We start from the raw sequence: 26,237 nt of genomic DNA, 5'->3' as shown, positions 1-26,237 counted from the left end.
CATTGAGAGTAGAAATGGGAACAAGTTCTAGTTAATGAAAACTGGAGCATACGATGACTTAACTCTACACATTGGGCAAAAAGCAGTCCTCTCTCTCCCATTTGTGGAAAGAGTTTCATTTCTCTTGGGCACAGTATTTTCCTGGGTTCTGATAGCCTCTGCTGACTTTGAACTCATCCTCTGTCATTGTAAAAAAGTATACAAGCATTTGCTCAGAACTGTGCTAGACTCTGTGTGATTGCTTCAAGACAGCTCTATCAAAATAAGAGCTATCACTTATTATGAGACTGTGATGCTCTAGGGACTATGCTAAGTGCTTCATGTATTTTTATAGTCAGGGCAGGCTAGTTTATGCTGTGGCAACAAACAACTCCCAAATCTTAGTAGCTAATGATGAGCTTACTTCTCAATCTCATTAAATGTTCAGTGCCGGTTGGCTGGGGGCTCCACTCCACCTTGCCTCACACAGTGACCTGGAATAACAGAGCTTCCACCATCAAATGTGTTACCGGTCACCCGGAGTCCCACCTCTAGAATTCTTGCATACAATATCAAAAAGTCTCCCTGAACTTTCGTAACTTTGCCATCTTGGGCTCTTAAAGAAAACACTAATTGTATGTTTTGAAATCCAGAAAAGGAAAGGAGTGAGGGATGTTAAGATCAGTCACTCCAGCCCTGGCTTAAGCCTCCCCTGGCACAGGCCCCAGGGGTGAGCTTGCTTCTGTGGATTTCCAGCCGGGAAGCACCACCCCGGTTTATTTTCAGAGGTGGAAACTCAAGCAACAATTATCTCCCATCACAGCAAATTAAAAGCCCAGGCTCACCCATCCCAGGAGCGGGGCGAACACAGGACCATAATGACAGGCCAAGGTTAGTGCATTTCCTTTAAAGGCATGAGCCACTCATGAAACACAAAATAAACAGAGACATAAAAGTCCATGGAAAAGGCCCACAAGTGAGAGCAAGCATTCGTGCCAAGATCAGAGAGTATATTTTGATTTTTCAGGAGATTGAGGATTGTAGCAGCAAAAACTGCTCAGTGGATAAGTTGTGGTCTGTGTTTAGGATAATTTGGAAGCTATTGTGTACAACACTGCAGAGGGTGGGGGACGAGTGGCCCTATCTGTCACACACACATATTTCTATGGCATTAGAGCCTGGTCTACTTCCACCCACTCTTACCAGAATCTCCATTCCTGCCTGGACACCTGCTCGATGGAGCAGTGTGGCCCTGCTGGCCAGAGCTTCTGCTTGGAAAGCCTCTCCTCTCTTATTTTTATTTTTTATTATTATTATTTTTTTTGAGACGGAGTCTCACCACTCTGTTGCCCGGGCTGGAGTGCAGTGGTGTGATCTTGACTCACTGCAACCTCCACCTCCTGGGCTCAAGCGATTCTCCTACCTCAGCCTCCCGAGTAGCTGGGATTATAAGCATCCACTACCACGCTCGGCTAATTTTTTATTTTTATTAGAGATAGGGTTTCCCCATGTTGGCCAGGCTGGTCTCAAACTCCTGACCTCAGGTGATCCGCCTGCCTTGGCCTCTCAAAGTGCTGGGATTACAGGCGTGAGCCACTGTGCCCAGCCTCCTCTCTTATATTCTATGCCAGCATCATTGCCAGGAACTTAGCCAAAACTCACCTCTTTCAGGAAGTCCTCCAGGACTGATGCTTCTGGGCTCTAGGACCCTCCTGTTGCAGGTTGTTTATATATACCTGTCTCTGCTACTTAATGTCAGTGAAGATTTGTGGTTGTGTCAGTTTTTTGGGGGAGTTCCTTTGAGCTTTGTTATCATATAAGATCTTCAGGAGTATAGATTTTTATTTTTCTTTATATTTATGCTACACATGTTTAACTTCCAAAAAACATTTTCTCATGCACCACCTAATTTTCTCTTCAGTATCACCTAGTGAGGTGGGTAGGGATTCCATATGACAGTTAGGAACTTATATAGCAAGATGGCTAGGAGTATGGGCTTTGGCTTGGGCAGGTTTCTAATCTCTCTAAGCCCCAATTCTCTCATCTATAAAACAGGGATAAAAATAGTTTCTGCCCATAGGTTATTTTAAGGATTAAATGAGATAACACAGGTAACATGCTTACCTCACACAATAAAATTGTTGTTGTTTTAATGATGATGGAACTCAGGCTCAGAGAAGTAAATATACAAGAGGTGGCTCAGTGTGGTATGAAAAGCACCTGGGCTTTGCATCCAGCATGCTCAGGAAATGATTGAATAAAATAACTGGTTGCTTTAGGGAAAAAAAAAAAAAAAGAAAGAAAAGGGCTTGGAGGCAACAGATTCTGATGGTATCTGACATGTGGTGACTTTGGAAAACCACTTTGCCTCTCTGGACCTCAGTTTCTTCATCTTTTAAATATGAAAAAAATACATCATGTGTCACATATGTGTCGGGGGGTTTGAGAGGATTCATTCAAAAGTACTTTTGAAAGCATAATGTAAACTGTGGCATGCCTCAGAAATGTTAATTTAATTAACCTGCTTAAATTCATGCTACAGGTCCGTGCTGGAGCCAGATTTCCTTATCCCTGGTGTCCTTTCCAGCAGGCTGAGTCCCCTCGGAGCCTCCATAAATGTTGCTGGCTGGCTGACGGGGCACATACGTGGGCTGCGTACTACACCCCAAGCACTTAGCATTGAGCAGTGGTGGCTCCAGCTGGCAGCCTCACCCTCTCTCCTCCCCACACTCATGGACATTGAAGTTGTGTAGAGAAAGCAGAGCTCAGAAACCAGAGCCATTTCTGCTTTCCCTGACTCCTTCACCTCATCTCTGCTGTTGACAAAGAGAACAAGAGGGGCAGTGAGAGAGATTTAACTATGATGTTGGTACAGAAGTAATCGCGGGTTACATTAAAAGTCATGGCAAAACCCGCGATTACTTTTGCACCAACCTAATAAAATGGATCCGAGTGCATTAGGGATGGTGGCACTGGGACTGAACCTAAGAAGGAAGGGAGGACTCTTAGAATCCACACAGCAACCTGCATCCCAAAGCATGTGGATTTTACTAGTGTTTTCCCATTGGCCCATGGACTAACTTCTCAGAAACCAGCTTCTTTTTTTGATTTTCAGGGAGAATATGGTTTGTTTTCACTGCATGAAGTCACTTCAGCCTTCTTCCCTGTCTGTGGGCAAGTTCAGGGTAGAAACTACCAGGTACTCTGAGAACTACGCCATGGACTTCCCTGCTCAGAAAAGAACAATCTGCTTCTGATGTTTCACTTTGGTTGTAAAGGACTTCAGGGATTATCTCAGCCTCTTCAGACCAAAATTCCTCTGAAATGCTTAAATTGGCCCAGATAGGGTCAGGTCTGGAATAATCAGTTCAGCTTATGCTGAAATAGCTTACTTCCATCCTGCCTGCTTCCATATCCACTTTTCTGAGCATTATTTCCTCCAGAACAATTTAGAGATCTCTGAGGAGCTGATTAGATGACAATGAGGTGAGCATGCTCCCTCACATGGCCACAAGGATTGATAGAGATCAAGGACTGAGAGGTTTGGCCCCAAGCTTGACTGAGGATGATGTCGGGGATATTCCCAAGACCCTCTATCAGACACAGATGGTCTGACCCTTTATTGGTCATAAGGATGAAGTGGAAGTTAATGAGACTCTCAGCTTGGAACTCCCTGGATGTAAGATTATAGCATATCTGTTTATCCAAAGAATTACATGTGTCAGAGCAGTAGGTCTTCACAAATTCATTAGGTTCATAACAATCAACCATAATTACAGGAGAAAGATGCTGTGAGCTCCCTTCATATCCCTGTTCAGTATCTGCACAATCTTACCCTCTAAACATATTCCTTCTGTCTCACCTTAATCATGTATTGCTTATCTATTTTCTCACAACTGTCTACCTCAAAATTTAGTGGCCTACAATAGCAACCAGGTAAACCATGTATTTGGTTATGCTTCTGTAATTTGGACCAGGTTCAGCTGGGCAGTTCCTCTGCTAGTCTCACCTGAGGTCATGTACACCGCAGTCAGTTGGCAGGTGAAGGTGTGGGGAGTTGGAGAAAGACTCACTGGTCCCAGCCAGCCTCAATCACATGTCTTGGGCCTCAGTGGAGATGACTGGAACTACTGGGATGAGTAGGACACTCTCCCCATGTGATCACTTATCCTCAAGGAGACTAGTCTGGGTTTTCTTAAGCCTGGGAGTCACAGGGCATCAAGAAGGTGAAAGCAGACACTCAGGGCTCAATATCACTTCTGCCGCATTCCATTGACCAAAGCACATCATAGTGCCAGCCCAATTCAAGGGGCAGAGGAAATAGACTCTTCCTTTTATTGGATGACAAATTAACATTGCAAAGAAGCATGTATCTAGGAATGGAAGAAATTTCTGGGGCCATCCTCATAATATATCACGGTCACTAAAGCTGCATATTTATAAATTATTCCTTTCACCCTTTAGAAATGGCTTGTTCCTTATTGGCAAGGGCAGATGGAGACTTCAACTGGGATGACTCATTTAAGTGGGGCTACAGAATGAACATTTATGGAATGTCAACTGTGTGTAAGCATTGTACACATATAATCCTATTTAATTCTCACAACAACTTCATGATAGGTCTCATCTCCATTTTATTACTAAGAAAGCTGATGTTCAGGGTGATTTAAGGAATTACTGAATGTCACTCAGTTGTAATGGAGGGAGTTGAGGATTTCTTCACCTGTAAAATGGGAATCATAATACTTACCACCAGCATAGTTGGGAGGATGAAATTAAGTGCTTTGTGTGGAAGTGGCTGGTAAACCCCAAAGCACTGTACAAATGTTAATTTTCATTTTCATTGAGACAAGCAGACATTTTGAGGGGAGGAGGGTTGCCTAGGAAGGCGCCAGAGTCATCTGAGCCAGACACCAACTGTTGTGTGTCTCTCAGCTGCTATTTACTTTGGCTTCAGACCAAATCCTTCACGCAATGCCTTTGGCGGTCACAGACAAGAAAGAGCCCTGTGGGCCAGGCTGGCAAGCCAGGACATGCTACAGGTGAAGACAGACACGCTTCCATTGGAAAAAGGAAGAGACTGAAACAAAGCTCTAACTGCCTTGCTGCTATCCTCAACTACCCTGGTTGCAAGGATTTTTATTATTTCACTCAAGGTCGCATACACAACCTTGAATTGCTCTGAACCTACTTTCTCCCAACTCTTCTTTTCACTAAATCTCATCAATTGGGATGAGATTGGCTTTCCAAACCTCATTCTTTCGTCATTATCCCATCTACATCTTCAATCTATATAACTAATGTTTCCTCCCCCTTCTTGTCTTATTTGGATTCTGTAAGACCTAATTCTGTGACAGACCTCATTATTACAGGGACCAGGAGGGAGGGTCAGCCTTTTGCAAAGTCAGCCTTCACCAGTCTTCTCTCTGCACATACACCATCTACCTAAACTAAGATCTCTTCCTCCTTTGAGGTTTAGGCTGCTCAGATACACCATGTTCTTTTTGCCTGCGTTGTTGCTGTCATCTGTTGACCTCCCATCAGTCACTACCATCCTTCTTTGGGAGTTCTGGCATCTCACTCATAGCCTACCTGCCATCACCAAAGACAACTTCAACACTCATCAAACATCCTGGACTCAGAATTCCTCAACTTTTACAACCCCGTTATGCTTCATCCATGACAGCTGAATACCATCCATCCACTGGTGAAAAAGGCTGCCTTGCAGATTGACTAGTTCAACTCGCAGAAATTGTTCACAAAAAATGCCTGATGCAGGTGACAAAAGAAAAGTCAAATTTGGCGTCAGGAAATCTGGTTTTAGAGTCTTATCTCAACTCCTTACCAAGTGTTGAAAATTGAATAGGGTACAGCTTCTCTAAACCTGAGTTTTCTCATACTTAAAAATGAGGAATAATAGTTTCTATAACACTAGGACATAGTAAAAACCAAATGAGATCTAGAGTGGAAAAAAATTATAAACTGTAGGATACTCAACAAATATCACTATAACCCCTTGAAAGAAAATGTTTATGATTATATAAATTATATGAATCCAATTTTTTTGTGTTAAGCCAAAAATGAAAAGAGAACAAAAATTGTGAATTCTGGTTCAGATGGTGGATTGAATGCATTCTTCTATTTTCACTCCATCCCAAACTCCTGGATTTTTTAAATCAAGGGTGAGAAGAATGAGAAAAGAGACAATTATAGCAATGTATTGGAAGCACGTGGTAAATAATAACAAAACAGAGAAAACTACATCCTTGGGCAGCTTTGGGAAAGCAGAGAGGGAACTGGACTTATACTACAAAATTTCCAAAACAATCAGCTGCCAGAACACTGGAATCCAGGCGTTCACCTTACAGGCAGAAGATTGGACATACCTTCTCTGGGAAACCTGACTAGCTCAAGAGGAAACATCTTAAGATATTGACATTGGGAGTTCCAGCCAGATCACCCTATAAAGAAACTATATTCAACAAGACCCATCCATGTTTTGCAGCCTTTAATCACTTTTTTAGTGCCTCAAACATGTAAACATAATCAAAGACCATCAGACATATGAGGAAAGCTTCTAATGTGAGCAATAGAAATACTACTGATTTTTGTATGTTGATTTGTTTCTTGTAACTTTACTGCATTCATTTATTCTAACAGGTTTTTTTTGTTTTTGTTTTGTTTTGTTTTGTTTTGTTTTTGGTGACAGTTTTAGGGTTTCCTAGAAAGAAAATCATGTCATCTATGAACAGAGACAATTTAACTTTTTCCTAATTTGGATGCCTTTTATTTTTCTCGCCTAATTGCTTTGGCTAGGATTTCCAGTATTATGTTGAATAGAAATGGTGAGAGTAGGCATCCTTGTCTTGTTCTAGATCTTAGAGGAAAAGTTTTTAACTTTGCACTAGTATGATGTTAGCTGTGGGCTTGTTATATATGGCATTTATTGTGTTGAAGTACATTACCTAGTTTGTTGAGTTTGTATCATGAAAAGATGTTGAACATTGTCAAATGCTTTTTGTGCATCTACTGAAATAATCATATGTTTTTTTCCTTCATTCTGTTAATGCAGTATATTACAATTATTGATTTGCATATGTCAAACTATCTTTGCATCCCAAAGATAAATCCCACTTGATTATGGCGAATGGTCTTTTTAATGTGCTATTGAATTTGGTTTGCTCATATTTTGTGGAAGATTTTTGCATCTTTGTTCATTAGGCATATAGGCCTGTAATTATCTTTTCTTGCTGTGTCGTCGTCTGGCTTTGGTGTCAGGGTAATGTTGGCTTGTAAAATGAGTTTAGAAGAATTCCCTCCTCTTCAATTTTTTTGGAAGAGCTTGAGAAAACTGGTATTAATTCTTTAAATGTTTGGTAGAATTTAGCCTTGAAGCAATCCCTGAGTTTTTCTTTGATGGAATATTTTTATTTCTGGTTCAATCTCCTTACTCATTATTGATCTGTTCAGATTTTCTATTTCTTCATGATTCAGTCTTAGTATGTTATGTTTCCAGGAATTTACTCATTTCTTCTAGGTTATCTAATTTGCTGCTGTGTAATTATTCATAGTAGTCCCTTATGATTCTTTGTATTTCTGTGGTATCAGTTGTAATGTTCCCTCTTTCACTTCTAATTTTACTTATTTTTCTTTGTTAATCTAGCTAAAGTTTTGTCAATTTTGTTTATGTTTTTGAAAACCAATTATTCACTTTGTTTATCTATTGTTTTCTAGTCTCTATTCCATGTATTTCTGCTCTGATCTTTGTTATTTCCTCTGTTCTTCTAATTTTGGGTTTAATTTTTACTTTTTTTCTTGTTTATTGAGGTATGACATTAAGTTATTTGAGATCCTTCTTTTTTAATGTAGGCTTGTATTGCTGTAAACTTTCCTCTTAGAAACTGCTTTGCTGCATCCTATAAGTCTCAGTATGTTGTGTTTCCATCTTCATTTGTCTCAAGATATTTTTAAATTTTCCTTTTCATTTCTTCTTTGACCCATTGGTTGATTGTTCAGGAGTATGTCACTTAATTTCCACATATTTGTGAATTGTCCAGAATTCCTCCTGTTACTAATTTCTATCATACCATTGTGGTTAAAAAAGATACTTGATATTATTTCAATCTTTTTAAATTTGTTGAGACTTGTTTTGTGGCCTAACATATGATCTATCCTGGAGAATGTCTCACGTGCACTTGAGAAGAATATGTATCCTGCTTCTGTTGGATGGAAACAAACACAAAAATAAATCAATTTAGAGGAAGTGAAGATTTTGTAAGAGAAAAGAGCATATGTACAATCATGTGCTGTATAACTACGTTTGGGTCAGTAACAGGCTGCATATATCATGATTGTCCCATAGGATTATAATGCCTGTGTATTTTTTTTACTGTAACTTTTCTATGTATAAATATGTTTAAATACACAAATATCATTATGTTACCATTATGTTACAATTGCCTACAGTACTCAGTACAATAATATGCTGTACAGATTTGTAGCCTAGGTATAATAGGCTGTACCATATAGCCTAGGTGTATAGTAATCTGCACTATCTAGGTTTGTGTAAGTACACTCTACGATGTTTTCACAACAATGAAATCACCTACCCATACATTTCTCAGATATATCCCTGTTGTTAAGTGACACATGACTGTATATGTACATTCCAGTCCTATGTCAATATCTTTAGGGAGAAGATATTGCAATCATGAAACAACATCAGGATGTTTTATTAAAAAGAAACAGTCATAGAGAAAAAAGAGCTCTTAGAAATTAAAAATATGAGAATCAAACTAAAAAACTCGACAGAGGGATTGAAAGATAAAATTGAAGAAATCTTTCAGCAAATAGAGCAAAAAGATAAGGAGATGGAAAATAGAAGAAAAAAAGAAAAAATAGATGAGTTTAAGAAGTCAAATACGCAAACAATAGGTGACACAGATAAAGGGAATAGATAAAATCGGGGAAGAAAATCAACACAGAAATTATTTAAGAAAACTTTCCAGAATTGAAAGACATGAGTTACCACACTGAAAGAACCACCAAGTGCCCAACCCAATGAATAAAAACATACCTATATCAATGTAAATTATTATGAAATTTTAGAATGCTGGGGACAAAGATAAGATACAACAGGGTTTCAGAGAGAAAATACACTTACAAAGAAACAGGAGTTAAAGTTTTATCATACTTTGCAGTTGCAATGTTGGAAGTTAGAACAACGGAGCAATGCCTTCAAAATTCTGAGCAAAAACAATCTACAACCTGAAATTCTATACTCAGACAAACCATCAGTAAAATGGGATAGAATAAGAACATTCTCAGACATGCATGATTTCAAAAAATGTACTTTCTATCCATCCTTTCTTAAGAAGTTTCTGTAGGGTGTGCTCCATCATAACAGCAGATTAAGCCAAAAAGAAAAGGACATGGGGTACAGGAAAGAGAAGATCCAACACAGTATAAAGGCCAAAGATATGCCCAGGATGATATGAAAGGGTGAGCCAGGACAGCAGTTATAATACCAGGCCATATAGGAACAGGCCAGAAGGCTCCAGGAGATTCTCTGAGATGAAATTGACTGACCATCAATACGTTTGAACATACGGGCAGGAGATTTGGACAACTGGTGAAGAGTTTGAAGTTACTTTAATGTAAGTATATAGAAAATCAAGCAAGCAAAAAGACCAAAAATAATTATTAACTCTAGGGAAAATAAAAGGTTGTTCAGGAAAGGAAAAATGTTTACAACATGGCTCAGCTGTGGAAACCATTAACATAGTTATAAAAATGTAACCGCTGAATATTGATTCAACCAAAATTATAATATAACTGCAATGGAAGGATGGGGAAACTGAAAAAGTGTGTGGTGGTTGGTGGGGAGGAGGAATGAAAGAGAGCTAAATTATCTGTCTTCCATCATGGTAGGAAATCAATAAATAATGCCTAAAAATGAAAACCCCAAAAGTAGCAATACAAGCATGTATGGATGGTCAGTCATTTTAGCTAAAAATCATTGCTTCTGGGAAAGGGAAAGTGAAGGTGGGGAAGCTGATAATTTTTGTAACAAACCTGGTGAAATAGCTTAATTTAATAAAATACACAGGAGTAACTTTGACATCAACATTTAAAAAATTTTAAATAGTGTAGATGATCCTCCCTGCCATTCCACTTATAAGGCTGTTTATGCCTAAGGGTAAGAGTGAGACCAGGAAACAGCTCTGCTTACCACCCAACCCCCACCTTCATTGCTTCAGCTCCTACAAGTCTCTCATGTCAGGATTGTCAAAGAAGATGTTGACAACACCTGATTTTGCCCTACATGCTGACTTTAGAACCTAATGCCTGATTAAGAGATGCCTACTCTGTATGAGAGGGGCTTCCTGCCTTCAAAGAGAGGTTATTCTATAACAACCTCTCTAGTTCCTTCCAACTCCCAGACAGGGCATAAAAATATGCAAAACCAACTGGAGTTATACAGACTCCTGTCCAAGGGCCTAGGGAGTTGATGAATGACTGGTGTGGCTGGAGCCAAGGAGAGGTCACGGAAGGCACTATGGAGGAAGCTGTCAGCTCTGTCAACATATTCTGCTTCTTAAAACTGTGCACCAGAGTGGGAGGAGGGAAAGGATCAGGAAAAATAACTAATAGGTACTAGGCTTAATATCTGAGTGATGAAATAATCTGTACAACAAACCCCCGTGACACAAGTTTACTTGTGTAACAAACCTGCACGTGTACCCCTGGACTTAAATGTTAAAAAAAGAAAAAGAAGAGCTAGTATTTAAAAAAACTGCACCAGCCATCCTATTGTTGTATTAACTTAAAGCATGTCTGAATTGAGGCTTTTTAAACTTTTTCTTTTTTTCCATGTAGTTGAGCACACAAAGTCACAGCTGAAGAAATTATGTTTTCAGCATCCAGTATCGAGGCATTGTATTAGGCTGTTCTTGTGTTGTTATAAAGAAATATCTGAGGCTGGGTAACTTATAAAGAAAAAAGGTTTAATTGGCTCACAGTTCTGCAGGCTGTACAAGCACAGCTCCAGCATCCTCCTCTGTCTATGGCCTCAGGAAGCTTACAATCATGGTGGAAGGGAAAGGAAGCCAGTATGTCACATGGTGAGAGTGGGAGCAGGAGAGGGGAGGTGCCACACTCTTTTAAACAACCAGATCTTGTGTGAACTACCAGAGTGAGAACTCACTCATCACCAAGGGGATAGCTTCTAAGCCATTCTTGAGAGATCCACCCCCATGATCCAAACACTTCCCACCAGGCTCCACCTCCAACACTGAAAATCACATTTCAACCTGAGATTTGAAGGGGACAAACATCCAAACCATATCAGGCATTATATAATAAAAGAAGTCTGTGTCTGCTGTCCAGCTGAAATGCCTCATAATAAGGAGAGGGGTTCCAACAGTCATCAAAGATGCCAAATTGCAAGCAGCAAGTGGATAAATAATAGGACTCAGGCTTTTTGATTTTCTCAGATATATCTTTAATTCGACTTCCACCTGTCTCACTGTTGGCTACCACTGGGACTACCAGAAATCACAGGAGTGCAGCATCTGTGGCAAGGCAGAAGCAAGCAAGAGATGAAGGGAATGTAAGTCTTGAAGCAGTAGTTGGTTCTTCAGCAAAACAAGTGTCTCGTGATAACCTCATTCCAAGCATCAACATATCTCGTGCCAAAAAATGCAAAATGCCAAAGTGAAAGAAAAGCACTAGACTTCTTAAGGGTCTCATCCAAGAGCCCTCTTAAACCTCATTCAAATGCAGTTGTTTCCCTGGCCGGGCGCAGTGGCTCACGCCTATAATCCCAGCACTTTGGGAGGCTGAGGCAGGCGGATCACGAAGTCAGGAGATCGAGACCATCCTGGCTAACACGGTGAGACCCCCATCTCTACTAAAAATACAAAAAATTAGCCGGGCGTGGTGGCACATGCCTGTAGTCCCAGCTACTCGGGAGGCTAAGGCAGGAGAATGGCATGAACCCAGGAGGCAGAGCTTGCACTGAGCCGAAATCGCGCCACTACACTCCAGCCTGGGCTACAGAGCCAGACTCTGTCTCAAAAAAAAAAAAAAAAAAAAAGCAGTTGTTTCCCTTATCAACTCCAAATGTGTTCATTTGGAGCACTCCCTACCCATGGAGGAGTGCTCAGGTTTCTTTCAGGCTGTGATCCAAGCTTGCAAAGAGCCAGTGTAGGAGGTGCTGACTTAGAATACCCCATTCTGTAGTCTAGCCACCCCCACGAGATGGCATTTTTGCATGAACAACATAAGGATCCAATGGCCTTCTTCAGGGGGCATTTCAGCAAGGCTACAGTTGCAGTAGGAGACACTGTGCATTCAAGTTAATAAAATCTCTCCATCATGCCTTGAGGAAGATAGTATATCTGCCCGAGGTATTGTGTAGGTGTATTAGTAAAGATTCCCTGGGAAACAGACTCTGGGTGTGGAGATAGGAGTGTAAGAGATTTATTGGGAAGTGAAGTCTGTGAAAGACAAAAGGGGAGAGAGTAGCATGGGGCATAGAAAGTCTTCAGACTGTGATGAATATCTGATACCTGAAATACAAGGGAAGAGGAAACAAAATGGGGCCAGGAAAACCTCAGCTCAATCCAATGGAAACTCTGGAACACAGACGGTCACTAGAAGAGTTCCACATTGGGCAGAAATGGACACACCCTAGTGCCCCCACCAAGCTCAGCATTGCCTGGGAGCTGCAGAAGAGCATGGAATCAGTTCCAATGCCCAGGATGCAATCTGAAGGCACTGCCAATGGAGGCTGTCCACTAACTGCACTTTGTACAGCTGAGCATCAAATTCTTTTTTTTTTTTTTTTAATATAGAAATGGGGTCTCAGTATGTTGCCCAGGCTGGTCTCAAACTCCTGGGCTCAAGCAATCATCAGCAACTGTTATATAATGTTCTATTATGTATCAGGCTCTAAGCTTGATCTATATCCACAAAGAGTTCACAGTCTAAAAATCAAGTAATTAAAACAATACATGATAAGAACTAACAGAAATGCATGTGAATTATTGCAGAAGCTCAGGGGAAGGAAGGAGAAAAATATGAAATGATTTAAGCGTTTGTTTTACCCTTGAATAAGGGCCCTGTCAATCTACTTCATATAACACCAACTCTAGTATCTGTGTTGCTCAACTGAGCTTCCAAAGTGGTTTGGTATAGTTAGGCAGCTGATTATTAGTAACTTTCTCTGAAGCAGAAAGTTGAAAAGGAGGTCAAGGTCTCAGTTTCTAAATTTAGACCTCACTGGGATTCAAACCAGTCCATTTTTAGAAAATGAAGCACCTACCCCACCTCAATCAAACTGGACTTCAACTCCAAGTGGAGAATGTCAGGCAGATTTCAGCTATGGAAATGGAAAGGTTATGAGCTCCTAGATAATTTTGCTACTCAAAAGGCTAGGAGATGGCTTTTTCCCATTGGGATTTCTTTTGGTAGCACAGATTTGATGCCCAGGAGTGTAAATGATGATCAAAGAGTTCAGGTGTTCAACCAACCCCTGATGTGCATGGCTCTAGGGTAAGGATCTATGGCAGGTATTGGGGAATGGAGTGGGGTACAAAACATGGCCCCTACCATGTTAAGGAGCAGATAGTAGCAGGTTTTGAAAATTCTGCTAGCTCTCCTTGGTTCTATGACTGTCTTCAGCCTTTTCTGATATCTCTAATCATGACAACCTCAGACTGTTTGAGTCTGCATCTTGCCTGGGCCTTGACTATTACCCTGAGCCCTACTGCCTCCAGACTACCTAACTGTTCAGTTTCTAGCTTGTTACTGCTATGACCCTCATAGGCTTAAGACTGTATTGCCTTGAGATTACCTGAAGCCATTATGCCCACGTGACCTAAGGGGTGGCATTCCCATTATCCTCACAGGTGTAGAATGGGATCAGATCGAGTCCTCATACCATCCATATTAATGTGTAATTATCTGCAGTGGCTCAGAAATCAGTGGCATTCTCTGAAGACCTGTCATGCATGTCTTGAGATGTTTTTATAATTACAGGGAAAGTAGGTCCATCCTATGTAAATTAATACAAAACCAACTTTCAGGTGCACAATGACTTAGAGTCTTAATGCAGAAAAAAATACTGCATCTTAATGCAGAACAAAATATTTAAAAATGTATTATAGTTCATCGTCAAAGCTTAGCCTTTGTTTCCCTGTTCTGAAGAGGGGTAATAGGAATTCTGTTATGTTTTCTTTATTCTTTTCATTTTCAGCCCATGGTTTTTATACTTTAGCTACAAATCATCCCATTGGTAAAAGAGGCTCTATTATGAACCTCATGCTTCATCAAAAGTAAACCTCACATTCTTTTCTAATTGTTGCACCCTGACAGGGCGGGGAAGATAGTTTTGTTTTCATAGTGAAGTCACAGACATAAATCTCCCAGGGATTAAGGCCCTTGCAGCAATCCAGCATGCTCACATCATCATGAGGGGTGCTTCAGGTTCATTTCTTTCTGGGAAGGAGAGAGAGACAGAGAGAGAGAGAGAGGGAGAGAAAGATGGGGTGTGGAGAGATTTCTTTTAGAAAAGTCAAATTCTGGAGGAGAGCAGAACGTTTGTCAGCCCCCAGCTCAATGCTGACCACTCCACTGGGGGCCAAAAGTTACAGGTCTTAACCTAAACTTGCATCTAAACTAGGCAAACTTCTTCGATTTTTTTTTCTTTTGTTCTCCTTAGAATCTAATCATGGTATTTCCTCCTTCTCCCTCTCCCTGTCTCCTGTGCTTAATTTGTTTGGTTGTTTGTTTTAGCCTGCAGTCTACAGTGATAGGGGAGAAAGAGCACTGACTTTGGAGTTAGAAAGAGTCAGGTTCAAATCCTTTTCCTCTGCTTTCTAGCTCTGTACTCTTTGGTGCTTGTGCCGAGCCTGTTTCCACAGCTGTTGCAGAGGAATCGTAATTTTACAAGATTATTGGGGGAACCAAATGACATAACATAAATAGGTGTCTGGCACAGAGGCCCTGAATAAAATCCACCAGTTTCCACTGCCCTGACTAAATGGTCTCCTGAAACAGGGCTCACAACCAGCAGTCCACTCCAAGAGCTCACCTCCCCAAAGTGAGGATAGTTAATTTGGAAACAGAAGTCAGCTGCCATGGTCAGCTATGAAGGTCCAAGCTTAAGATGAAAACTCCTCAGCTTGATTGCAAAAATCAGCCACCATGTACCTCTCAATTGAATCCAAGTTGAAGGCTTCTGCAGAAGTGAAAGAATCCATTTGTTCTTCCCTTGCTCCTCTCCCTGTATTTGCAGGGCCTGACATTGTCCCAGGGAAATTAAATTAGAAAAATCAGTTTACATGAGTGATTACTTTTATCAAAATATTTTCCTTTAGCCTACTGAACCACCATACTCTCTCTATCCCTATCCTCCCTCCCTCTACGCTTCAGCCTCTTCACTTCCTGCCAAAATCATTGTTGCTAAAAACAATCACGTTTAAAATGGCCTAAAGGATTCTTAAATGAGATGAACTGGTTGCATCATTCAAACGAAGACTAGAAATCCCAAGAACACCCTTTGCAGTGATGAATCATGTGGAAACTCCTCAGCCTGTGGTTCCAGGGCTCCCGCATTTGGCCCTCACTCAGTTTCCATCTTCAGATTTAGCTGGGTTCTGGAGTGAACCTCGTCCCAAGGAGGTTGGCCTCCCCAGCTCTCCCTCCCTGCCCTTACTCCTCTCTCTCAGCCCCAGTTTGAATTTCTCCTCTTTGACTTTCCACATACAATTCCCACCCATCCCTCCAGGCCCATCACAAGCTCTCTCCACTGCCCCACCTTCCGGCGGCACATACACACTTCAGATTCAGAGGGGTTTAGGTTCAAATCCCCTCTCTGCTACTTATTAGTTAATGAAACTTTGAGCAACTCACTCACAGTTTCCTTGTCTCAGATTTCACATCTACGAAGTGGGGATAACAACACCTCACCATGTTGTTGGAAAGATTAAATGAGAGACTGTAGAACACAGAGGCTGTAAGTAGTAATCAATAAATAAGGGCCATTATTATTATCCTCTCAAAATATCTGCCACACCTCTAACTTATCTGTCAGCTAATGGCCAGTGCTCTACCACTTGACCATATAATATTTTGTTCATGACCAACTGTGGAGATTTTGTGAAAACTTTTATCTTGGAAGAATTTCTCATTGAGGAATATGTAAACCTTATGAGAAAAATTGGATTAGGAAAGCTGAGGTCATGCATAAATCTATAAAATTCATGGTAAATAAGATTATATTCATTAAAGTCAGTCAGTAAAGGCAGAATATTAAACAATGAGACTATAGTAATATTTTATGCATATTGAGTTAGTGATGATTGATTTCCATTCACTGTTTCTTGCTTACCAGAAACTTTTCTGGGACTCTTTGGCTATGCAGTGTTAAAATGATGCCTATGTATTCAGTTTGTTCTGTAACAGATAATGCCGACTTGAATAGGCACCCTGTCTGTGCCTGTTTCGCCACCCAAACATTTTGTACGTTTTTGACTTGATGATTTGGAGCTATTGATTCCAGGTATGCCTTCCAATTATTCTTCCCCCAGTCTGTTTTATACTATCTCAGCACCCTTGAAGAAACTGACCCATGCCTGCCTATTGACCATGGGGGACCAGAATTATCCTTCCTCCCTTCCATCTTTCTTTTCCCTGCTTCCTCAAACAAAGAGCACCCAGTGTTTGGAGGAAGAGTGAAGCCAGTTTTCACTGAAGGGCTTCTGTCTTGTTCTCAAAGCTTACCCAACCAAGGAGAGGAAATCAAGCATTGTGGGCCCACTCTAGCTCCTGTTTCCTTTACAATGCATAAAAGGTGAGACCTCACTGCCCAGGCCTTCTGAGGGTGTTCCTTGCAGACATGCCCTTTCTTCTTCACCCACCCTTCTTTCTCTTCCCCTCCTTCTACCCTCTGCCTTTTTCCCCATGTCCCCTTTTGCCATTTTAATGCCTCTACTTTCCCCATTTTTTTCCAGGGAACATTTTCCTTCCTACAGAAATAATTTGACTCCAGGCCCTAAGATTCTTCTAGTGATTGGGCAGCTTTGGCTGTGTCAGTCATTCTCAGGATGCCTCTGGCTTTCCTCCCCAGTGACTGCAGACTCCTGGGAGGGGAGGGAGAAGAGGGGTCTAGGCTTCTCAATGGGGAAAAGGTGAGGGAACAACTTCTCTTAACTGAGATTTCTTCTCCCAAATTCCAGAAATTAAACACACCTCACCTTAGGGATTTGTTTCTCTTCAAAGACTCCCAACTGGGCTCAATTTATTGTACTTCTAGTAACATAGCTCTTTCTCATGAGAACCTGTGGCCCTGACATTGTGCCATTATAAAGGTTTCTTTTAAAAGGTGAACATACAAGGTGCCATGCTTAGATTGCTTCTCCCTAAACACTAGGTTTTTAAAAATATTTTTTCCATATCCTCTATTTTTTTTCTATAACTACAGAGGTACGGAAAGGTGGCAAGGGGGAAAAAAGCCTCAGTTTACCCTGCTATGCTTACAACCCTAACCAACCTAACTACTACATTCCCTATTAGAAGCTAAATCTTGGAACTGCTCAAAAGAAACATGGAAATGAAAGTGAATTCATATAGGCCAAGATATCTCATTAGGGAAGAAAAAAGGCTATTGATAATGTAATAATATATATATATATATTTTTTTTGGAGATGAAGTTGTGCTCTTGTTGTCCAGGCTGGAGTGCAATGGTGCAATCTCGGCTCACTGCAACCTCCACCTCCTGGGTTCAAGCAATTCTCCTGCCTCAGCCTCCCGAGTAGCTGGGATTACAAGCACCTGCCACCATGCCCGGCTAATTTTTGTATTTTTAGTAGAGACGGGGTTTCACCACATTGGCCAAGCTAGTCTCAAACTCCTGATCTCAGGTGATCCACCCGCCTTGGCCTCCGAAAGTGCTGGGATTACAGGTGTGAGCCACCGCTCCTGGCCTCTAATTTTATTTATCTAACAAAGAATACTTTACTGTATTGGGATACTTGGCTATAGAATATAATGCTGTCCTATTCCATATATATTTCCCAAATATCTATGTGTGTGTGTGTGTGTGTGTGTGCGTGCGTCTGTGTGTGTCTGTGTGTGTGTGTGTGTTTCTGTGTCTGTGTGTATCTCCATATAAAACTGTTCTCTATATATTTTCCTTCTCCTCCTAGATGACAAAGTTCTTATGGGCAGGGACCACATCTTACATTTCTTTTGTACCTCCACGGGCCACTTCCCTTCAAAAAAGTATGTTTTGAGAGCGGATTCTGCACCAGTGGATTGGAGAGGTGTCTCTGAGCTCTGTTATCCTGACCATAGCTGCTTGAACCAGGGGTCAGCACCCAACCCCCAAACAGCTATCTATAGGTTGGCCAGCATCAAAGAAAAGTTGGTTTCATGAGACAGCTTTGCCCCCACCTGGGTGGCGATAGATCAAAAGATCAGCTTGTTTCTTAAAGAGAGTTTAAACAATAGATACAGGATCTTGTCGTTAAGTGTTTTCTGATATAAAAATACTCCCTTGGGTAATTGGTGGCAGCAGGGGAAAGAGAAATTGACTCACAAAAACAGACATGTCTGAGGGTGTAGCCACTAATGTTGCTGAGTTACTGACCTTTCTGCCCAATGACCAAAACTAACACTGTTTGCTAAAGGATGTTCCAGTGGCCACAAGGCTTAGCAGGGCAGCTGCTGGGACAGTTTTGCCAATTCCTGTCTTTCTCATGTGTCATTAGGTTGAACATCTTTTATTGGAGTCGATTGGAATGTTTCTGTTTCTTGCGTTCCGAAGGAACTAACTGACAGGGTGCCCAGTGCTAGGAGATACAGAAGAGCTTGTGGTCTCTATTCAAAGAGACGGATTTATGAGTAGAAATGTCATTAAGTGGAATGTTTTAATTTCTGTGGCTGCTGTAGCAAATTACGACAAACTTGGTGGCTTAAACCAGGGCAAATTTATTCTCTTACAGTTCTGGAGGTCAGAAATCTCAGAGCAGTTTCACTGGGCTAAAGTCAAAGTGTTAGCAGGGCTGATTTACTCTGGAGGTTCTAGAGGAGAATCCATTTCCTTGCCTTTTCTAGCTTCTGAAGGTTGCCTGCCTTCGTTGGCCTGTGACCTTTTCCCTGCATCACTCCAACCTTCTGTTTTCATCATCACATCTCCTACTTCTGTGTGACATGGGCTTCTCCTGTATTCCTCTTATAAGGACCACTATGATGACATTGGGCCTACCAGGATAATCCGGAAGAATCTTCCCAGGTCAATCAATATCCTTAACTTGGTTGCATCTTCACAGCCCCCTTTGCCACATCAGGTAACATTGACAGGTTCTGGGGATAAGAACATGGACATCTTGGGGGATATTATTCAGCTTATTTCAGGGAGCACATCCTGTGAATGATATAAACAGAGGTCTGTGGAGTCTCCATGAGGGGTAACTGGACCAGGGGAGAGAAGGTCAAACACATAAAAAGGTTCTCAATGAAGCCTCTCTTAATCATAAAAAAGTTTCCCTCTCCCCCTACTCTCTAATCTGTCTATCATCTCAGGATTCCAAGAGAGATATGAGTGTAAAGATTTGCCAAATACATCACTCAGCATTCCCCATCCTGTCCTGATCAAAGTTAATGAACTTGCACCTTTCTCAAAATAGAACTTGGAAAATTGTACCACTAGTCCACTTCCCCCAAACAAGGGAGTGCAATGATGTAGAATTGGAGTCATAAATGGGAGTAAGATTGCTTTGCTCAGAGATGACAGGAGTTGAGATGGGCAGAGACACAAGGTGGTGTTTCTTTGACAAACTCCCAAGTGTGTGGGTTCCTGACTGTGAGTGAAGGACTGTGATTTGAATCAGAGTTGGGGTGTGTATCTGAAGAGAATGGTGAGGCATTTATCACTTAGATTTGGGGGAGGAGTTTAAAATACAATAACTAGATAGTCATTAAAAATTATTCCAGACACCCAAAAATTGATATGGGGGAGTTCTATTAGGAAAAAAGGATTCATTTACTGGAAAATGGGGAGGTTAATTAAGAAGTAAGAGTGTTTATAAGTAGGATGTTCAGAGGAGGTGGTGATGTTGTCCTTGTCATTAAATGTTTTCTGATATAAAAATACTCCCTTGGTACTTATGAAGAAGGCTGATTTTCGTTATTAGACATTCACTTATTCATTGTAAAATAAAAGCGTGTGTGTATGTGTGTGTGCCTGCATGTGTATTTCCAACCAAAAGTCAGGAGCGCGGACTATATTATATAGAACCCAGAGATTCAAAGGCCTGATTATGAATGGATAGTTACACGGATAGATTAATGATGGATGGATGGAAGAAGCATGGATCATCTGTCCTGACTGTTGCCTCTAGCTCTAAGATGTCTGACTTTGAATCCAGAGGAAGAAGTGGGATCACTGGGGTTAGGAGAGTATCCTTTAAAACTTTTGCAAACAACATTTGCAGTCACTTTTGGTTTATCTCTGCTGGTTGGATTTAGTTTTCCTGAAGCCCTTTGGGGCAGGGCCATCTATGACTTATGCTCCGGGCAATGGAATGTGGCTTTTTCTTCCCTTTCACCCAGGAGCTCTCAAGCTGCCTCTTTGCTTCCTTCTCTACCTATCTACATGGATTTTAAGCTTATCTGGATACTCGTTGTGAATACTCATGAGGGCCAATTTCACTGCATTGCTCCACAAAAGAGTTCCTGGATTCCATATTCTGGAATAATTTAGCAGACTTCAGGATGAATCAAAAGAAGACAGTCCCTAAAAAATGTCCATCAACCTTTTAGTTTAATCACCACTTACGCCTTAAGGGTATGTTGTAACACAGCTGGCCTAGACAGCCTCTCTCCTGCTCCCCTGGCTCTATGGGTTTTCCTCTGGCCCAGCCCACCTGTCCAGGTTCACCTCTTGCCCCATTCCCACTTTGCAGCCTACATTGAAGCCAAATCAAACTATTCACAGCTGCCCCTGTGCTCCGGACTATGTCAAGTACCCTTGACTTTGCTCATGTAGCTGGAGGGTTCTTTCCTCTTCCTCCACATCTCCCCATGTTCCCTTCTCTTTCCCCATCAATCTTTGAAGACTCACAAATCCAAAATGTTCTACTCTAAAAAAGCTTTCATTGACACTTTTCCTCCACCTCCACCCATTATCAAGTACTTTCTCCTATACATACTTCTATTAGAGCAATGATAAAACTGCAAATAAATTCACAAGAAGGAAAAAAAAAATCTCAAGCCAATTAGCAAATGACTAGAGTCTGAGGGAAGTCCACAGTGGAGATGAGTAAGAGGCCTTGTAATGCAGAAGAGCCAAACAGGGATTAAGGGATAATGCTGTAAAAAAGCAAAATAAATAACCAGGGCAGGCTCTGTTGAATCTTACAGAGATGGCCTTCTAGGTTAAACATTTTTGAAGTACAGACATGCAATGCTTAACAAGGAGGATATGTTCTGAGAAATGCATTGTTAGATGATTTAATCATTGTGTAAACACCATAGAGAGTACTTGCATGTACTGAATGTACTGAATACTATAGGCAGTTGTAATGCAATGATAAGCATTCATATATCTAAACATGGAAAAGTACAGTAAAAATACAGTATTTTTTACTGGGACAACCTTCCAATATGAAGCCTATTGTTGACCAAAATGGTGTTATGTGGCTAATGAATGCCCACTTAACTGGAAAATACAAAAATATTCCAGGACTGAAAAAACTGTGTCTCTGAGAACCTCTCTCCCTCCTCTACCATATATAGATTCTCAGGGATGCACTCAGAGCTTTGGCTAAGGAAAGGGGTGCTTACCGAGGCAGCCACATGCATCCTGGACATCAAAGGGATGACATTGGTCACAGCCAGTTCCCTTGTTCCCAAAGACTCCAGAAGGACATTGGCATTGTGGCAAAAGAGCAGCAATGCCAGTGTTCCCACTGGGCATGTCAAGCTGATTTAGAATTAGGCTGAGGAAAGGGGACACTTCGGCCTAGTCCAGGAGACCATAGGGTGTTATTTCCTGGCTTGCTCTTAATTTCTCAGCTGAAGGTAGTGTAATAGACACTGATTATTTGTGGCTGCCTAATATCTCTGAACCCCCTCATCTTTTTCTTTTGTGTAACAGCTTTATTGAGATGTAATTCACATACCATACAATTCAGCTGTATAAAGTGTACAATGCAATGTCTTTTAGTATATTCACAAAATTTTGCAACCGTTACATCAATCAATATTTTCATTATCCCAAAAGGAAATTTTGGACCCATTAACCATCATCTCCCAAACCTCCCACCACTGTCCAGCCCTAGGCAACTGATGTGGTTTGGCTGTGTCCCCACCCAAATCTCATCTTGAATTCCAACATGCTATGGGAGGCACCCGGTGGGAGGTGACTGAATCATAGGGGCAGGTGTTTCCCATGCTGTTCTCATGATAGTGAATAAGTCTCATGAGAACTGATGGTTTTAAAAATGGGAGTTTCTCTGCACAAGCTCTCTCTTTTTGCCTGCTATCATCCACATAAGATTTGACTTGCTCCTCCTTGCCTTCCACCATGATTGTGAGGCCTTCCCAGCCACGTGGAACTGAGTCCAATTAAACCTCTTTCTTTTGTAAATTGCCCAGTCTCCAGGTATGTCTTTGTCAGCAGTGTGAAAATGGACTAATACAATAACCATCTGTTGATTAATCTTCTGTCTCTCTATATTTTCCTATTATAGACTGTTAAAGGCTGAATTGTGTCCCCCTGATGTTCATATGTTGTGGTTCTATTTGTATTTGAAGACAGGGTCTTGAAAGAGGTAATTAAGTAATAATGAGGTCACCAAAGCGGGCTCTAATCCAATACAATTTGTTCCTTAAAAGAAGAGATTAGGGCACAGCCACAGAGAGACCATGTGAAGACACAGGGAGAAGATGGCCATCCCCAAGCCATGAAGAGCAGCTTCAGAATGAAACCACCTCTGCTGATATCTTGATCTCAAGATTTCTAGCCTCCAGACTGTGAGAAAATCTGTGTCTGTTGTTTAAGCCATCAAGTCTGTGGTACTTTGTTGTGGCAGCCCTAGAAAATGAATACATTTCATAGAAATGAAATCATACAATATCTGATCCATTGTGATGGGCTTCTTTTACCTACCATAATGTTTTCCAGGTTCACCTATATTGTATAATACATCAGTACTTCATTCCTTTTATGACCAAATAATCTTCCATTGTATAGATATACACATTTTGTTGATCCATTAGTTAGCTGAGGGACATTTGGATTGTTTACATTTTTTAGCTATTTTGAGTAATGTTGCTATGAATATTGATGTAAAAAGTTTTGTGTGAACTTACATTTTCAATTCTCTTGACTATATATCTAGGAGTGCAATTGCTGGGTAACTCTATGCTTCACCTTTTGCAGAACTGCCAGATTGTTGTCCAAAGTGGCTGCACCATATTACATTTCCAGCAATTCATGAGAGTTCCACTTTTTCCACATCTTTACCAACACTTGCTGTTATCTGTCTTTTTTACTATAGCCATCCTAGTGGATTCATAATGCTATCTCAATGCAGTTTTGATTTGCATTTCCCTAATGGCTAATGATGTTAAGCATCTTTCATGTGTTATTGACCATTTGTATATCTTTTTTGGAGAAATGTATATTCTGATCTTTTGCTTATTTTTAATTCAGTTATTTTTCTTTTTGTTATTAAGTTGTAAGACTCCTTTACAGGCAAGAAATGCAAGTCTCTTATCATATATATGATTTTCAAAGCTTTTCTCCATTCTGTGACTTGTCTTTTCATTATCTTGATAGTGTTCTTTGAAGCATAAATGGTTTTAATTTTAATGATATCTTCTCTACCTTTTAGTAATATCACATATGATAAGTTGCACCTTCCCAAGGTAGAAGCTAGAAATCTTCCATACCGAAACTCCTTTGTAGCTAGGGTAACCTAGATTCCACCAATCAGATCTACCCATGATAGTCTTAGATTTTGGAAATTAGCAACCCGAGGAATTGGCTGCATGGAGAGAAATAGATATGATGATGGAGGCCTCTAGATCTTCAAGATCAGAAGAGGGAGAAGCTGCTGGTATCCATCCTGGTTTCCTCACTGATATAAAGCAATAGTGGCAAAGGAAAATTTGCTCAAGAAGCTCCTGTTGTGTGTCCAGGATTTTTCCTGAATGGCTCAGAGCCTACTGTCTGCCCCTTCTTGATTTTCTGTGATCTACCTAATATTCTTGAATAAACCCCCTTCCTGATTAAACTAATCAGAATGGATTCTGTTGTTGGCAACTCAGAACCTTGCCCATTAAATACCCAGTCTTATCAGAATAAGGGAATTCTAGGATTTCAGGAACTATAGACCTTGCTACTTCAGCAAAAGTAAACTACTTTATGTCTTTTAAAAAGTGACCTAACCCTTATATGTTATCAAGTAGGCCCTGTTTTCCTGCAATTGTTCTTTTAAAAACTTTTCACAAGATACTTAAGAAAAATATAATCCTTAATATAAATTCAAAATAACCTGGAAAAGACTTTCAAACAGCGTAGTTTTCCTTGATGGTAGGTGATACGATTTGGCTGTGTCCCCACCCAAATCTCATCTTGAATTCCCAGATGTTGTGGGAGGGACCCGGTGGGAGGCAATTGAATCACAGAGGGCAGGTCTTTCCTGTGCTATTCTCCTGATAGTGAATAAGTCTCATGAGATCTGATGATTATATAAGGGAGAGTTTCCCTGCACAAGCTCTCTCTCTTTTTGCCTGCTGGCATCTATGTAAGATGTGACTTGCTCTTCTTTGCCTTCTGCCATGATTGTGAAGCCTCCCCAGCCACATGGAACTGTGAGTCCAATTAAACCTCTTTTGTAAATTGCCCAGTCTCAGGTATGTCTCTATCATCAGCATGAAAACGGGCTAATACAGTAGGTTTCCAGGAGTGAAGTGAATCTGCTTGGTTTATCCACACAGTTAACTCACTTCATGATCAGTGGTCAGAATTTGCAGGTGGTTGCACAGATGAGCCCAGGTGTTGAAACAGAACACAGGTGCTGGCCACATGGAGATTAGCTATGAGCATTGGTCTTACTGGTTTTGTGCTTAAGTTGCTCCACAATAACCAACAAATGAGAATGACCTTTCCTCTGAAGGAGAATGAACAACAAATTGGGGAAAAGGAAAGATTACCATGCTTCCTTAAGAGTTGCTAAATCAATAGCAACTAGAATTAAGAATGACAGATACTCTCTCCTTGATTCAGGGCCCCATCTGCATTCCTAAGCCAGTTCTATAGGCAAAGTTCTGAGAGTCACTTACAGTGAATTCATGATTTCTTAAAAGCTTATTTCAGCCTAGCTATACTGTTCCAAATTTACCGGATATTTTTCCAATACTGTGTTGAACTGCTTAATTGGACTTACATAAGTGAAGCCACATTACTGGGCAATGGCATGTTCAAAAAAGCAAGACATTAAGGAGATTAAGAAAGATTTTTTCAAACTCAAGGCCACCAATGCTTATTCCAAACTTTAAATCTTTAGAGATCAAAAGTCCTGCTAGAGGATAAAGCATACCAAAGCCATAGAGAAACGTTAGTTTTGGCAAGATGAGCAAAGAGAAGTGGAAAGAAAGGAAGCAAACAAAATACAAAGAGGAAATTCTACCTTGACTGTCCTCACAGAAGTTTTATTTAAAAACAGCAAACAATCAGTCAGCAGTCTTTTCATATCATAAAAAATAACTAAAAGAAAGATACTTGGAATGAGCGACCCCTGCAGGCTCTGCTCTTTTCAACATGTGAAACTCAGGTTAAAAGGTTTTATGCAATTTAATCCCTTTGGAAATTAAGAGAAGGGCCAAAGTCATGTTCTCAACTTCAGAAGTTGGCTGGCTGGTTGTTTCATTCTAGATAAGAAATCCACTCACCCTGCATAGATATGGATATTCCATTAGGTCAAATCCCATCCCTGGAATATAACAATTCAATCCAGTGGCCTTTAATAAAGGTACCAAGTCCAACACTCCAACAAAAGAGTTAAGAAGTCATTCAGCTGTGTTTGTCTAACAGAAATAGCAGAAATACAGTTCAAATCCTTTCCAAAAGTTGTCAATTTCATTGACTTTAAAAAATAAAATCCTATTGGTCTACAGAACAATAATGCTATTTGCAAAGTTTAATCCAGTATAAGAACATTTCTTCCTTCCCTAACACGTA

The 26,237-nt window shown here is 40.7% G+C and overlaps 1 long non-coding RNA gene across 2 annotated transcripts in view; it reads right to left on the bottom strand.

Moving 5' to 3' along the window:
• Positions 1–6,472: 6,472 nt before the first annotated feature.
• The window catches only part of LOC103889865 (uncharacterized), a 29,101-nt gene continuing 9,336 nt past the window's right edge, over positions 6,473–26,237 (bottom strand). The window contains exons 2-3 of one of the 2 annotated variants that reach the window (XR_008522178.2): positions 15,196–15,283; positions 6,473–8,198 (exon numbers count right to left, since the gene is read on the bottom strand). This is a non-coding gene — a long non-coding RNA (uncharacterized LOC103889865). Of the gene's footprint in view, positions 8,199–14,204; positions 14,482–15,076; positions 15,284–26,237 lie in introns of those variants that run through there. The other variant, XR_654231.3, reaches the window with a different exon arrangement.

Source organism: Pongo abelii, chromosome 12 (assembly GCF_028885655.2).
Source record: "Pongo abelii isolate AG06213 chromosome 12, NHGRI_mPonAbe1-v2.0_pri, whole genome shotgun sequence".
In the NCBI taxonomy this organism is placed as follows: Eukaryota; Metazoa; Chordata; class Mammalia; order Primates; family Hominidae; genus Pongo; species Pongo abelii.
Note: the sequence above shows the minus strand (reverse complement) of the source record. Positions and strands in the feature narration are given on the sequence as shown.